General features: G+C 37.4%; 1 protein-coding gene across 2 annotated transcripts in view; it reads right to left on the reverse strand.

Annotated features, from left to right (window-relative positions):
• The window catches only part of LOC133640407 (neurexin-3b), an 869,211-nt gene that overhangs the window by 790,763 nt on the left and 63,448 nt on the right, over positions 1–15,000 (reverse strand). The window lies entirely within an intron of this gene.

Below are 15,000 nucleotides of genomic sequence, written 5' to 3' on the forward strand. Positions count from 1 at the left end.
AAAATGAGCAAACTACATTAATAACATCCTGTAATTTGATTTTGATATTATTTTTTATCTTGATAGATTGAATATTAACACCAATGAGTTGACCGATGAACATTATCATTCAGAAAGTATAAATAACGAAAAATAAAGATAGAATACTATCAACCGCAACATGCAAGTGTAAAAAAAAAAAACAACATTATGATTTGTACATTTTCAGAATGTGCTTGTTCTATTTCTAAAGAAAGAAAACAATCTGAAGTTGTCTTTATTTTTAAGTTATCGTGCCGTGATTTTACCAGTCCGGCCCACTTGGGAGTAGATTTTTCTCCATGTGGCCCCCGATCTAAAATGAGTTTGACACTCCTGACTTAGATGCTGCATAAAGTTCCAATCGTACTTGCTCTACTCCAGCGTTTTATTGTATCGAACTAGTAACATTCCTCCATTTATTTTGTATACTGCTTTGTCCTCAGATTGTGGAGCGGACTTCAGGTCAGAGGAAGACTACATCCTGAACTGGCTAAGCAGTCTGTCACAGGACACGACTATTCATACTCGGGCAGTGGTTCTCAAACTGTTTTCACCGGGTACCACCTCAGAAAAGACTTAGCTCTCAAAAGTATTACATATAGTATATCCCAACATTAAGATACAACAGCGTTGTAGGCCTAAGTATTAATTAAAAACTACCGTAGTGTCCCAACTAGGGTTGCACGGTATTCCGGTATTAGTATAGTACCGCGATACTAATGAATCCTATTCGATACTATACCGCCTCTGAAAGGTACCGTAGCCTTTGTTTGCTTACTTACTAATAAAAGACAAGTTGTCTTGTATGTTCACTATTTTATTTAAGGACAAACTTGCAATAAGAAACATATGTTTAATGTACCCTAAAAATTTTTTGTTAAAATAAAGCCAATTATGCAATTTTTTTGTGGTCCCCTTTATTTAGAAAAGTACCGAAAATGGTACCGGTACCAAAATATTGGTATCGGGACAACACAAGTCCGAACTATAGAGCGCATCAGCGTATAAGCCGCACCCACTAAATTTGAGAATTTTTTTTCCCCTCCTATGTATTAGCCGCACTGGATAAATATGTTGTGAAATTAATTATTTTCCATAGTAAAAGTCTGTAAATGTTTGATTACGTACCTTAATTGTTTCTAAACAGCGTCTGTAACACGGCAGTAAAACAGCTGATCAAACAAAACAGAAGTCATCATCATGGACCCACTAGCTGCGGAAGCTAGCTCTCCAATCAGGTAAACAGACTCAATAACTCCACTGTGACGTTTTGGTGAACTCCCGGTGGAATTTGTGAAACTGAAACAACAACAAAAAGATTGCCGTTGTAATTAAATAATACTAACACAGACACTCGTAAACTTGACAGCATATTAGCTAATGCTAACGACGCTAGTGTTATTATATCACGATAGCACATAGAAATATGCATGAAAACACTCCTACATACATCACACATGGGACGTACAAACGTGATGAATGAAGAATCCTTACACGTAGGAACGCTATGGATGGCTAGAAGACTGAACGACACCTCGGTTGGAATTTTAAAAAAGCACTGTTGCTAACGCAGTGAGCAAACTCGTCCAAAAGGCAGCGCCTTAGCACAAACAATGAAACACCCTCTGAGAGTTTTTGATTGTTTTTTTTCTAAACTTATTTTTATTATAGCCGTAAGCGAAGAAAAATCCATGAATTAGCCGCTCCGTTTTATAAGCCGCAGGGTTCAAAGTCTTTAATTTACGGTGTTTATTTTGGCCATTGTAACATTACACAGTTGGAACAGTAACACTGTTTTATCATTGGAAAATAAAACACTGTAACTTAATCAAGTGATTATTTGGCGAACCACAGTTAAAGAATCACAGAACTAGGGTTTAGACGAAATACGATATGAATTATATAAATTTGGTCCGCTATCCCAGCGCCGTATCGTGATAATGATTAATGTTTCTTACAAGTGTCATTGGAGGACTAATGGACAAGGAATAGGTAAACATGCTATGTTACACACTGTAGGAGGATGCAAACAATGCTAAGCTAGCCGCTAAGCTCCAGCTCTTGAACGTAAACAGGGATGGGCGGATCGATACAATACAATAATTAGGGATGGGCACGGAAACTGGTACTTTTTTGGTTCTCCTTAGCATCGATTCATGTAAAATCCAACATTGCCATGTAACGGGCGTGATGTTGTGCCCGTTTGCAGTTTGCACTTTGCACTTTGGCACTTGGCAATCACTCCAGCAGCACTGAGAGCTGACTCCGCCAAAATAGAATTTGGCCTGAGTGGCTTCACAGGACATATTAAAAATATATATATATATATATTTTTTTTTTTAAATAATCGATTAAGAATTGCGATTAATTCAAAAAAATATTTTTTTTGATAGTCTTTTAGATCAGTGGTCCCCAACCTTTTTGTAGCTGCGGACCGGTCAACCGGGGGGGGGGGGGTGTATTTAAAAAAAAAAAAAAATTTTTTTTTTTTTTTTTTACATAAATAAATACAATCATGTGTGCTTACGGACTGTATCCCTGCAGGCTGTATTGATCTATATTGATATAGAATGTATATATTGTGTTTTTTATGTTGATTACATTAAAAAAATTTAAAAAAAATAAAAATAAAAAAATAAAAAATTAAATTCTTGTGCGGCCCGGTACCAATCGGTCTGCGGACCGGTACCGGTGGTTGGGGACCACTGTTTTAGATGCATCAGTGATTTTGAATACCTGCTGTATTGGAGATGTGTGTCCTTGGAAAGGAGGATGAAATTGGAACCACGGTAGGAAATCTCCATGGATCCCAAGTGGAAAACATTGTTTCCTATGATTTCAGTTAATAGTGAAAAAATACACTAATAAAGTGGGAGACAAAGTGTCACATTTTAACACAAATGTTCATGTCATACGAGACAGAAATTGGAAAAGGGTCCACAACTGCACCCGCTGCTCGTTGAGAAGAGCAATATGTGCTTACATGTTGCTGTCCAAAAGCCTCCTCACTGTGTGTCACAAGTAACTTTTTTTAAGAGGGGTCTGCTAAATATAGCCAAAAAAGTTGCTATAAATGGGCAACAATGCTTTGTCTTCCTGGTCCAGGGTTGTCCAAACTGTGGCCCGCCAGCGTCTTCAATATGACCCCCGAGACGGCACGGGTCAAACAAGCAATCTGGCCGAGCATGGTGTTTACATATTACATTTACATATCCGTGGAGTGTACTTTCTAGAGATAGCATGCACAGCATTCACTTATATGACCCTATCCAAATATATATATATATATATATATATATATATATATATATATATATATATATATATATATATATATATATATACACATATATATACATATATACATATACATACACATATACATATATACATATATACATATACATACATACTTATATACCGTAATTTCCGGACTATAAGCCGCTACTTTTTCCCCTCGTTCTGGTCCCTGCGGCTTATACAAGGGTGCGGCTTATTTACGGCCTGTTCTTCTCCGACACCGACGAGGAGGATTTCGGTGGTTTTAGTACGCAGGAGGAAGACGATGACACAATGATTAAAGACTGACTTTTCATATACCGGTAGGCTGGTTATTTTGATAACGTACAGGCGAGCACTTTGTATTACTTTGCACCGTTGTATTATTTGTACTCTGCACGAATGCTGTTCGCCATGTCAAAGATGTGAAAGTTTGATTGAATGATTGAAAGATTTATTGTTAATAAACGGGACGCTTTGCGTTCCCAAACAGTCATCTTTGTCCCGACAATCCCCTCCGTGGTAGCAGGAACCCCTATATACTACGGTAATTACACATCAAAACCCTGCGGCTTATAGTCGGGTGCGGCTTATATATGGAGCAATCGGTATTTTCCCCTAAATTTAGCTGGTGCGGCTTATAGTCAGGTGCGGCTTATAGTCCGGAAATTACGGTACATATATATACACATATACATATATACATATACGCACATATATATATATATATATATATACACATACATACATACATACATACATACATACATACACACACACACACACACACACACACACACACACACACACACACACACACACACACACACGCATATATATATATATATATATATATATATATATATATATATATATATATATATATATATATATATATATATATATATATATATATATATATATATATGTCCGGTTCACCGTGCGTGACTGCTCGCCGTCTGTTCGCTGTTGCGAAAAAGCTAAGTAGCGCTCTATCTGTGTGCTTTTAATTGTTCTACAGCTTTCTTTATCACTTCTCAAACATTTTTAGTGGTACTATTTAACTTGCAAATCACCCGATCTCTGTCCCACCACCCTTTCCTCAGCTAGCCAGCTGCTAAGCTAGCGCGGAGAAAGGCAGCGCCGGTCAGTAAGAAGCTACTCCTACAGACCGCGACCACTTCCCTGAGGACAGCAGGAACTTCACTCGGTGACAGAAAACACTGTGAGTAATGGCTTCCTGTGCGTCTTGCACCATACTCACGGAGAGGTTGGCTCTGCTAGAGGGCCGTGTCCGCCAGTTAGAGCAGAGTAATGTCGTAACTTTAGATGTTGCGGACACATCTGCTAGCGTTAGCTGTAGCGAGCTAACTAGCCCAGCTTGTAGCAGTCCTAAGCGGCCTACAAGCTACGGTGTACCGGTTGAGACGCATAATAGATTTAGCTCTTTAGCTAGTCCTACACCCCAGTCTACCGGGCACCACACCTTAGTTATAGGGGACTCCATCACCCGAAACATAAAGCTTAGCAAACCAGCCACAATAAAGTGTATCCCCGGGGCCAGAGCACCTGACATTGAAGCTAATCTTAGGGAGCTAACTCGCAACAGGCCTAGTAAACACGTACGACAGGCTAATCGCACCACTAATTATGCGAATATAGTTGTACACGTTGGCTCCAATGACACTAGAATGAGACAGTCAGAGATTACAAAGAGAAACATAGCCAGGACTTGTGATCTCGCCAGAAAGATGTCCAGGCATCGAGTAATTGTCTCTGGCCCCCTGCCTGCGAGAGGCAATGATGAGAGGTATAGCAGATTAGTCTCGCTTAACAAGTGGTTGGCTAGCTACTGTAGGACGCAGGGACTAACGTTTATTGATAACTGGCCCTCTTTCTGGGGCAAACCAGGCTTGCTGATGAGAGACGGCCTTCACCCTAACCAGGAAGGCGCCATCATCCTGTCTAGAAACATAGACTACTATTTAAGTCTCACTTGACTGACTACACTAGAGCAAGCCCGGTCACAGGCAATTACAATGTCTGTTAGTCCGGGTGAGGAGTCAGTTAAGCTAGAACTAGCCAGCGCCAGGCTGGATAATCCATGTACGCATAGCAATTCTCTTAGAATAATACACAATTCACATAATGTTTTTTCTGTTGTGTCTGTGTCAGAGGTGGACATGCATTCTACTGAGGTGGCAAATTATGATATGTCCAGTCTATTGCAGCACCAAGCAAACAATCGGAAAATTCCCGTCATATCAATTCCTAGATATGGTCGAAACTATTTAAAGTGCACTACGCATAATAAACGCAACATTGTTAATATTGCCACTACGGATAATCTTAACAAAAACTCGTCAAAACAGCCCAATACCTATAATATGGGCTTTTTAAACATAAGATCATTGTCTCCCAAGGCGTTATTGGTTAATGAGGTCATTAGAGACAACAATCTTAACGTCATTGGTCTTAGCGAAACCTGGCTCAAACCGGACGAATTTTTTGCGCTCAATGAGGCATCTCCTCCTAACTATACGAATGCGCATGTTGCCCGCCCTCTTAAAAGGGGAGGGGGTGTCGCACTAATATACAATGAAAATTTCAACCTTACCCCTAACCTAAATAATAAATATAAATCGTTTGAGGTGCTTACTATGAGGTCCGTCACACCGCTACCTCTCGACCTGGCTGTTATCTACCGCCCCCCTGGGCCCTATTCGGACTTTATCAGTGAATTCTCAGAGTTCGTTGCTGATCTAGTGACGCACGCCGACAATATAATCATAATGGGGGACTTTAATATCCATATGAATACCCCATCGGACCCTCAGTGCGTGGCGCTCCAAACCATAATTGATAGCTGTGGTCTTACACAAATAATACATGAACCCACGCATCGCAACGGTAATACAATAGATCTAGTGCTTGTCAGGGGTGTCACCACCTCCAAAGTTATGATACTTCCATATACTAAAGTAATGTCCGATCATTACCTTATAAAATTTGAAGTTTTGACTCTTTGTCAACAAGCTAATAATAATAATAACTGCTATAGCGGCCGCAACATTAATGCTGCCACAACGATGACTCTTGCTGACCTACTGCCTTCGGTAATAGCACCATTCCCAAATTATGTCGGCTCTATTGATAAACTCACTAACAACTTTGACGATGCCTTGCGCGAAATTATTGATAGTATAGCACCGCTAAAGCAAAAAAGGGCCCCTAAAAGGCGCACCCCATGGTTTACAGAAGAAATTAGAGCTCATAAATTATCATGTAGAAAACTGGAACGCAAATGGCGCGCGACTAAACTTGAGGTTTTCCATCAAGCATGGAGTGATAGTTTAATAACTTATAAACGCATGCTTACCTTAGCTAAAGCTAAATACTACTCAAATCTCATCCGCCTCAACAAAAACGATCCTAAATTTCTGTTTAGTACAGTAGCATCGCTAACCCAACAAGGGACTCCTCCCAGTAGCTCCACCCACTCGGCAGATGATTTTATGAATTTCTTTAATAAGAAAATTGAACTCATTAGAAAGGAGATTAAAGACAACGCATCCCAGCTACAACTGGGTTCTATTAACACAAATACGACTGTATATACGACGGACACTGCCCTCCAAAATAGTCTCTCTATTTTTGATGAAATAACATTAGAGGAATTATTACAGCGTGTAAGTGGGATAAAACAAACAACATGTTTACTTGACCCACTTCCTGGGAAACTTATCAAGGAACTGTTTGTATTATTAGGTCCATCAGTGTTAAATATTATAAACTTATCACTTTCCTCCGGCACTGTTCCCCTAGCATTCAAAAAAGCGGTTATTCATCCTCTGCTCAAAAGACCTAACCTCGATCCTGACCTCATGGTAAACTACCGACCGGTCTCCCACCTTCCGTTTATTTCCAAAATTCTCGAAAAAACTGTTGCACAGCAGCTAAATGAACACTTAGTGACTAACAATCTCTGTGAACCTTTTCAATCCGGTTTCAGGGCAAATCACTCTACGGAGACAGCCCTCGCAAAAATGACTAATGATCTATTGCTAACGATGGATTCTGATGCGTCATCTATGTTGCTGCTTCTTGATCTTAGCGCCGCTTTCGATACCGTCGATCATAATATTTTATTAGAGCGTATCAAAACACGTATTGGTATGTCAGACTTAGCCTTGTCTTGGTTTAACTCTTATCTTACTGACAGTATGCAGTGCGTCTCCCATAACAATGTGACCTCGGACTATGTCAAGGTAACGTGCGGAGTTCCCCAGGGTTCGGTTCTTGGCCCTGCACTCTTTAGTATTTACATGCTGCCGCTGGGTGACATCATACGCAAGTACGGTGTTAGCTTTCACTGTTATGCTGATGACACTCAACTCTACATGCCCCTAAAGCTGACCAACACGCCGGACTGTAGTCAGCTGGAGGCGTGTCTTAATGAAATTAAACAATGGATGTCCGCTAACTTTTTGCAACTCAACGCTAAGAAAACGGAAATGCTGATTATCGGTCCTGCTAGACACCAACATCTATTTAATAATACCACCTTAACATTTGACAACCAAACAATTAAACAAGGAGACTCGGTAAAGAATCTGGGTATTATCTTCGACCCAACTCTCTCGTTTGAGTCACACATTAAGAGTGTTACTAAAACGGCCTTCTTTCATCTCCGTAATATCGCTAAAATTCGTTCCATCTTGTCCACTAGCGACGCTGAGATCATTATTCATGCGTTCGTTACGTCTCGTCTCGATTACTGTAACGTATTATTTTCGGGCCTCCCTATGTCTAGCATTAAAAGATTACAGTTGGTACAAAATGCGGCTGCAAGGCTTTTGACAAAAACAAGAAAGTTTGATCATATTACGCCTATACTGGCTCACTTGCACTGGCTTCCTGTGCACTTAAGATGCGACTTTAAGGTTTTACTACTTACGTATAAAATATTACACGGTTTAGCTCCAGCCTATCTCGCCGATTGTATTGTACCATATGTCCCGACAAGAAATCTGCGTTCAAAGAACTCCGGCTTATTAGTGATTCCCAGAGCCAAAAAAAAGTCTGCGGGCTATAGAGCGTTTTCTATTCGGGCCCCAGTACTCTGGAATGCCCTCCCGGTAACAGTTAGAGATGCTACCTCAGTAGAAGCATTTAAGTCCCATCTTAAAACTCATTTGTATAATCTAGCCTTTAAATAGACCCCCCCTTTTTTAGACCAGTTGATCTGCCGTTTCTTTTCTTCTCTCCTCTTCTCCCCTGTCCCTTGCGAGGGGGAGTCGCATAGGTCCGGTGGCCATGGATGAAGTGCTGGCTGTCCAGAGCCGGGACCCCGGGTGGACCACTAGCCTGTGCATCGGTTGGGGACATCTCTGCGCTGCTGACCCGTCTCCGCTCGGGATGGTTTCCTGTTGGCCCCGCTGTGGACTGGACTCCCGCTGATGTGTTGGATCCACTGTGGACTGGACTTTCACAATGTTATGTCAGACCCACTCGACATCCGTTGCTTTCGGTCTCCCCTAGAGGGGGGGGGTTACCCACATATGCGGTCCTCTCCAAGGTTTCTCATAGTCATTCACCGACGTCCCACTGGGGTGAGTTTTTCCTTGCCCGTATGTGGGCTCTGTACCGAGGATGTCGTTGTGGCTTGTACAGCCCTTTGAGACACTTGTGATTTAGGGCTATATAAATAAACATTGATTGATTGATTGATAAAAATTACCTACAAAACAAAAATGAATTAAATGAAAGAACTGCCATATACAAACGTACAACAATACACATGGTTGATTTACTGTGACAAAAACTAATTGGAAGTGCAAAAACTATACATGATTGTTTACATCTAGAGCAGCCATCTTTGAAACCAACTCCAGGTTGGTGAGAACGCTCCCACTTTCCGAGTCGGATATCCAACCTCGAGGGGGGGGGGGGGGATTTCAATGTTCCGGTTGAAATTCCGGCTTCCCAGTACAAATGGAAGGCATCATAATACCACACCACCTTAGCCCTGTACTCACCCTTTAGAGCACAGCTGTAACATCCTGGCACTAAACCTGCAGAAAATAGCTCTTCTCAGGTTTTCATATTCCTTATTTTTGCACCTTCATTTTAAGAGCTTATTGTTAAGTGTTCAATGTCATTTGACTATTTTGTTTACATTGAGTGTTTTCCATGCTAGTGTTGACATTTATTTTCTGCCTTGATAGCTGAGAGGCTTATAATCCAAGGAAGGTTACATTTGAAACAAATGTCAATAACTATCAATATCGACCCATTTAAAACAGTTTATCATCCCAAAAGAAAGGCTTCTAACACAAAATGGCTAAAAGTCACCAAAGAGGACATGGCCTTCTTAATTGCAATATATTAAGGCCACATAATGTCAACATCTTCCCACTGTTATTAATATGCGCCGCTTGCAAAGACAGTGAGTGATCCACACTGGAGCGGACGCTCATCAGTTTGTGTTAAACGGCAATAATTAAGGCATTTCATCTTGAGCATTCAGCGCTGACATCATATTTCTTTCCCATCTCCGCTCAATCACTCATCTGTCACGCAACAGCACTCGCTCGTTAGCAGGGAGACATCCTCCCGTCTCCCAATTTTTCACCGTGTGTGTCGTACATACGGCACAGACGAGGACAATTTTAATGAACACAACACGGAAGCAATGATTGACCCCTGGCAGCGGAAGCACCGAGGTACACGCACGCGCGCACACACACACACACACACACACACACACACTTGAAGCAGTAGAAAAGGGAGCTGCTGTACCTTTGTTTCTACCTATTGTGGGGAAGAGAAGAAGTCCGCAGAGAGAAAGGAAGGACAGGGTCACGCCAGGTAGACCACCGCAGGGAGGCAACAAAGAAGCCAAAGTTAGATTACAGGAACAGTGCCAGCGTACACTGACATGCATGCACACGGACATAATAAGTATATTACAAGCTATGATTTTTCATTATGATGGTTTCTTTGGCCTTTGTTATGAGTCAGACAAAAAAAAACTCACTACAAGAGGAGAAAAATCATGCACCAAAGTACACTATGGTTGGAGTATTTGTGATTTCTGGCAAATCCTTCAATAAATTTAAGACAGACTATAGTCAGTGTGACCTATGTTTATGTATATATTGTAAATATACATAAATTATTCCATCATTGGACAAAAGTGACATATTAAAGCAACAATATGATCCCCTACCTTGGTGGTCTGTAATAAGGATCATTCATATATTTTCTATTGTAAAAAAATGTCCAATTGTTTGAAAGTGTATATATAAAGTGTTTAATTAAACAAAACCACAAAGTAACGTACAATAATAATAAAAATAAAAATATTAATAAATAATCATTTTAATTGTTTGTTTTGTTTTTTTTTCTATTTCAAAAAAATGTCTTTTTTTAATTGTTTTTAGATGTAAATAGTGTTTGTAGCAAACGGACCCAAAAAGCGAACATTTGATCACCTACCTTAATGGCCTATTCCAAAAAATTTAAACAATGATAATCATAAAAAATAATAATAATAGATGTATTTGTTAATTTTCTATTTATAAAAAACAGGGGTTATTTTTGGATGTAAATATTGTTTGATGCAGACAATCAAAAAGCAACCATATGATCATCTACCTTAATGGCCTAAAATAATAACAATGTTATTACCAATAATAACAATAATAGATTTGTTTGTTTTGGTTATTTTGTATTTCAAAAAAACTTTTTTTTTTTAGATGTAAATATTGTTTTTAGCAAACGGACCCTAAAAGTCAACATTTGATCAGCTACCTTAATGGCCTATTCCAAATATAATAATAATCATAATCATAATAATAATAATCATAATATATTTCAAAATGTTATGTTTTTTTTGTATGTAAATATTGTTTGGAGCAAACATAATCAAAAAGCAACCATTTGATCACCTACCTCAATGGCCTAAAATAATCATCTGATTACCAATAATAATAATAATAATAATAATAATAATAATAATATATTTGTTTGTTTTGCTTATTTTCTATTTCAAAAAAACTTTTTTTTTTTTTTAGATGTAAATATTGTTTGTAGCAAACGGATGCAAAAAGCAAACATTTGATCACCTACCTTAATGGCGTATTCTAAAAAATAAAAATAATGATAATCATAAAAATAATAATAATATATGTATTTGTTAATTTTCTATTTTTAAAAAACCAGGGGTTATTTTTGGATGTAAATATTGTTTGTAGCAAACAGAATCAAAAAGCAACCATTTGTTTACCTACCTTAATGGCCTACAGTAATATAATAATCATTAGGGCTGGGAATCTTTGGGTGTCCCACGATTCGATTCAAAATCGGTTCTAGGGGTCACGATTCGATTCAAAATCGATTTTTTTTTTTCAATTCAAAACGATTCTCGATTAAAAAAATAAAATTAAAAAAATATTTTAATTTTTTTTGAAAACAATACACAACAATACCATAATAATGCAATACAATTTAATTTTGGAGTTCTGAACTTGTAATTTCTTGCAGTGTTTATTAAGTGGTAATATGTCACATTTGTCCCAATTAACTTTATACCCTGATAAACAGCCATATTCAGCGATGACATTATTGATATAAAGAAGACAGGAGTTAACATGTGACAGGTAAAAAAATTATGTCGTCACAATACATCGATAGCTTATTATACTGAGAGCCAATATTTATACCATGAATATTATTTTCACTTCTTATTTTTGCAGCTAAGGGTTCAATAACCAAATTAAATAATAATCCAGATGCAGGACATCCCTGTTTTACTCCTCTTTTTAACAAAAAAGGTTCTGAAATATGATTATTGGTTTTGACTGATGCCATGGGCCTTGTATAAAGCATCTTAATCCATTGTATAAAATTATCTCCAAATCCAAATTTACGTAATGTGCAAAACATAAATGAGCAGTTTATGCGGCGGAATGCCTTCTCCGCATCAACAGTACATACTGCTGTGGGATAAGGGAGACTTCTAGCATAGTAAATAACATTCAACAATTTCCTTGTATTGTCTGAAAATTGTCGACCTTCCATGAAGCCAGTTTGGTCAGTATGAATTAATTTTCCTATTACATTTGATAATCGTGTGGGTAAGATTTTTGCCAAGATTCAAAAGGATTGTCTATTCATTCAATACATAGGATTTCAGCAGGATCTACCCCAGTCTGCTGACATGCAAGCAGAGTAGTAGATTTTTGTAAAAAGCTTTTATAATTGTAAAGGACAATGTTTTATCAACTGATTGCAATAATGTACATTTGTTTGAACTATTAAATGAACCAAAAATATGACTTATTTTATCTTTGTGAAAATATTGGACACAGTGTGTTGTCAAGTTTATGAGATGCGATGCAAGTGTAAGCCACTCTGACACTATTGTTCTTTTTTATTTTAATGTCTAATGATAATGTCAATGAGGGATTGCATTGTTATGGTATTGCTGTGTATTGTTTTGTTGGATTGATTAATTAAAAAATAAATAAATAAATAAATAAATTATTTAAAATAAAATAAAAATCGATTTTTTAAAAATGAGAATCGATTCTGAATCGCACAACGTCAGAATCGCGATTCGAATTCGAATCGATTTTTTCCCCCACTCCTAATAATCATAATAGATTTGTTTTTTATGTAAATATTGTTTGTAGCAAACAGAACGAAAAAGCAACCAGAAGATCACCTACCTTAATGGCCTATAATAATAATAATAATAATAATAATAATAATAATGGTAATGACAATAACAAGACTAATAACAACAACAATAAAAATAAAAATATAATAATAGATTTGTTAATGTTTTTTATTTTTTATTTTAAAAAAAAAGGATATACATATATTGTTTGTAGCAAACTGAACCAAAAAGCAACCATATGATCACCTACCTTAATGGTCTAAAATAATAATAACGTTATTACCAATTATAATAGATCTGCTTGTTTTGTTAATTTTTTTACTTCCAAAAACTTTTTTTTCTTTTTTTTTTTTAGAAGTAAATATTGTTTATTACAAACTGATCCAAAAAGCCACCATATGATCACCTACCTTAATGACCTATAATAATAATAATGGTAATAATGATAAGACTAATAACAACAATAATAATAATACAATAATAGATTTGTTCATGTTTTGTTGATTTTTTATTTCCAAAAACTTTTTTTTTTTTTAGATGTATATATTGTTTGTAGCAAACTGAACAAAAATAAACATATGATCACCTACCTTAATGGCCTAAAATAATAATATTATTACCAATAATAATAGATTTGTTTGTTTTGTTTGTTCTCTATTTAAAAAACTTTATTTTTATTTTTTCGATATAAATATTGTTTGTAGCAAACGGAACCAAAAATCAACCGTATGATCACCTACCTTAATGGCCTATAGTAATAACAATAATAATAATGGTAATAATGATAATAAGACTAATAACAACAAAAATAATAATGTAATAATAGATTTGTTTATGTTTTATTTTTTATTTCAAACCTTAATGGCCTATTCCAAAAAATTTAAACAATGATAATCATAAAAATAATAATAATAGATGTATTTGTTTATTTTCTATTTATAAAAAAACAGGGGTTATTTTTAGATGTATATATTGTTTGTAGCAAACTGAACCAAAAAGCAACCACATGGTCACCTACCTTAATGGCCTAAAATAATAATATTACCAAAGAAACCAAATTATCAAAGGCACTTTTTATTGATATCGATTACACATTGATATCGTTGTACCGCCTTACCCTAGATTTAAAAATTGAAATTGCGCTATTTTATAAGACATTGTGTTGGAAAACATTTATGCACCTTTGTGTAAATTGCAATAGTGCAGTGCGGAAAGCACATTCTGGTCTGTGTGGGACCTTGTCCACATTGACTGTGAAAGTATCTCTTCTCCCCCTTTGTTGCTCATTTAACAATGAAACATTGTTCCCAGTGTGGGCACTTTCCACTGAGTTGCATCATACGCTCTCACCCCCCTCCAAACTGAGCCTACTCTCCCCTTCCCAGACTGTGTATAAAGAATGACATATCTCTCTCACTCTGCACGCTTTTCCTTTCACACCTGCTACGAATGTGAACCGTTCCTTTTTTTTTTGGCATGATCGAACTTCTCAAATAAATCTAAGACAATTTTGCTTGACTACTTTATTAGAACATTCCCAATACAACACACTAGCACTGTTTGCTGTTGTTGCTTTAATATGTCACCATGAGGGGAAAAAAAGTGTTGCGCAATAGTGACCTTTTAATAATGTGCTCAAGAAGCAATCAGGAACATGCTGCTTTGAAGGACAAAAACGAACAATCGTGGATAGAAATGCTTATAATCTGCAACAAGGCTGCAGATAAAGGCCAAGATACACGGTGTAAAGACCAGAGTCCGCACTGGTTTTCTAGCAGCGGTCTGAAATTTGGAGACCTTAAGACGGGTTTGATGATGAACAAATGAGCACTCGTGCAAAAGGTCAAGTGAGAACATTTCGGTGCCTGCATGTTGGCTGCACACACGTTACGCAACACACCAAAAATCTGTAAGACTAGAAGGTGAGATGAGATCATGCCATGCTGTCATGCACCCTCCCCTGCCGTGCGCTTCCCCGCAACAACACTCGGAGCATTGCAACAAATGCACACAGA

Source organism: Entelurus aequoreus, linkage group LG23 (assembly GCF_033978785.1).
Source record: "Entelurus aequoreus isolate RoL-2023_Sb linkage group LG23, RoL_Eaeq_v1.1, whole genome shotgun sequence".
Lineage (NCBI taxonomy): Eukaryota > Metazoa > Chordata > Actinopteri > Syngnathiformes > Syngnathidae > Entelurus > Entelurus aequoreus.